This window comes from Megalopta genalis, unplaced genomic scaffold, assembly GCF_051020955.1.
Source record: "Megalopta genalis isolate 19385.01 unplaced genomic scaffold, iyMegGena1_principal scaffold0069, whole genome shotgun sequence".
NCBI lineage: Eukaryota > Metazoa > Arthropoda > Insecta > Hymenoptera > Halictidae > Megalopta > Megalopta genalis.
In genome coordinates this window covers 645,001-647,500 of record NW_027476138.1, presented here as the reverse complement: position 1 = coordinate 647,500, position 2,500 = coordinate 645,001, and the positions used below count along the sequence as shown (strand labels likewise).

At 51.2% G+C, this 2,500-nt stretch overlaps 1 pseudogene; it reads right to left on the bottom strand.

Annotated features, from left to right (window-relative positions):
* Positions 1–2,500, bottom strand: part of LOC143261805 (large subunit ribosomal RNA) — an 8,627-nt pseudogene that overhangs the window by 3,880 nt on the left and 2,247 nt on the right.

The following is a 2,500-nucleotide window of genomic DNA, read 5'->3' as shown; positions in this document are numbered from 1 at the left end:
AGATGGGTTTCCAAATTGTATTTATTGGGGAGACTATACTCGGTCCCCCACCGAGTTTTGGTAGACCTATTAGGGGTCCCTGCTCCCCCCATAGGTTATTATAGAGTGACTCTATGTTCACTCTATCAGGAAGCTCGATTTGCTTCCTTTCCTCTATAGTCTCCCCTGCGACCGCCATATCCACCAATTTTCTAGGGCACTTATTATATAATTCCTGGTACCGAGCATATCTATATTTAAGATAGCGGGTGCGGTCGCTTTTTCTTTTATTTCCCCCGCTATCATCGCTCCTTGAAATCTTTTGTATTTTGGGTCCGACGCTCAAGGCCTTCTCTACCATGGCGTCGAGTACCCGCTCGGTATCCAGTGGTTCCAAATGGGCTTTCCTAACCAACTCCTCCATCATTTGTTCCAGGAACCTAAAACTGTGGCTGTCTTCCAAAGGGTTGGTTAGTATTGCGTCTCGGAATGTTTGCTGCCAGTCATCAGCATCAGGGGACTGGACTGGCTCGGACGCTCTCTCACTTAATTCAACAGTGGTTAAGTCATCGGATGGGTTTGTATCCGGTTCCACCTCCGGTTCCACCTCCTCAACCACTGTTTCTTCCCTCTGGGTGGGCATCAATCCGATGAGTCTCCTTTTATCGCCTATTTGTTTTGCTGTTTTTGTTGTGAGGAATCTGGCGATTTTAGCATTAGGTTGTCTTTCATTTTTATATTGTTCATATAGTACTGCCAGTAACTGTAATTCTTCCTCCGTCCAGACCGAGGCTCTATTGCCTGGACGTATAGAGGTTGCCTCCTTATACCTCTTTTCATTCCTCACAACTGGGTGCCTGTGCCGCTCGTGTTGAGAAAGGCCCCTTTGTGTGTTAAAGGCAACCCCGCAGGTAGCACAGCGATATTGTGTGGCTTCAGAGTCGGGTGCTCTCCCCTTACATTTGGGAAGGTGGCATCTGCAGCCATGTAACTTATCGAAAATTCTTTTGCAGTTACTGCATCTCCACCCGACTCTAACCCCCGTGTGACACTGGTCTATATGTCTCACGAGGTCGGCCACCTGTAGGAATTGCCTATTGATATTTTGGCAAAACAGGCATCGGATCTCCGCACCCAGAGGCAAGTCCACAATCATGCCATAATCAAAATCAGTGGAATTGCCAGAGTCGTCATAATCGGCCCTCCTGTCCAAAGCGGACAAGTCCGCCACAAGGGCCCCAGGGCCGGGGGTCCCTGCGTCCGAGGCTTCATTGTTAGTTTCGTCCTGCATGTATGTTTGTCCTTTTTCCTCCTCCTACAACAAGCCCCGTTCATTCCATTCCAATCCTTTAGAGTAGCCATGTCGTTTAAACCAATCCGAGGGCAGAGTAGCCCTCATTTGCCTGGTACCACCTACTTCCATCTCGCCTTTTAAGACTTCGACACAATAAATAAATAAGGAGCACTAAGTACTCATAATATAATTATCGCCATACCGCCAAGATACAATTTTGAAAAGTTTGGGTACTTCGTACCCTGAACCCAGTCAATATAAGGGCCTCTCTGCCCTAGCTCTGGAAGGTGAGGTCGCTAACCCTCAGACAACCGCTGATACTTAGATCCTTTTCAACCCCGCCGAATGATGACGTTGGTCCGAGAACCTTCCATCACCACCCGACAGGGCATCCAATTCACCTCGCACGCGATTGCTCCAGTCAGTCACAGAGGCAGCATTAGTTTCCCCCAGACGGGGTACTCGTGGCGGGAACCACGAAGAGGTTGCTGCTTGCTAACTATGACACTCTACCGGCAATAGCCGTATGTTTTCCCGGCACTCGGTAGAGCTCGCACCTTACGCGGTCGCCAACTGGTCGCCCCGCATAAGAGAGTCATAGTTACTCCCGCCGTTTACCCGCGCTTTTTTGAATTTCTTCACGTTGACATTCAGAGCACTGGGCAGAAATCACATTGCGTCAACACCCGTGGGGGCCATCGCAATGCTTTGTTTTAATTAGACAGTCGGATTCCCCTAGTCCGTGCCAGTTCTGAGCTGAGCGTTGAATGGCGGCCGAAGAGGACGACCGCACCGATGGGAAACGCCACGGAAGCCTCGCAGCAAGGAAGATCCGCGGGAGGCCAAGGCACGGGACCGAGCTCGGATCCCAGCCACGAGAGCCGTTCACCTCGCCCAGGCCCGGCACGTCAGCCAGACCCGCTTCCCGACCAAGCCCGACACGCCCCGCTCCTCAGAGCCAATCCTTATCCCGAAGTTACGGATCCAATTTGCCGACTTCCCTTACCTACATTAATCTATCGACTAGAGGCTCTTTACCTTGGAGACCTGCTGCGGATATGGGTACGAACCGGCGCGACACCTCCACGTGGCCCTCTCCTGGATTTTCAAGGTCCGAGGGGATGATCCGGACACCGCCGCAACTGCGGTGCTCTTCGCGTTCCAAACCCTATCTCCCTGCTAGAGGTTTCCAGGGAACTCGAACGCTTATACAGAAAAGAAAACTCT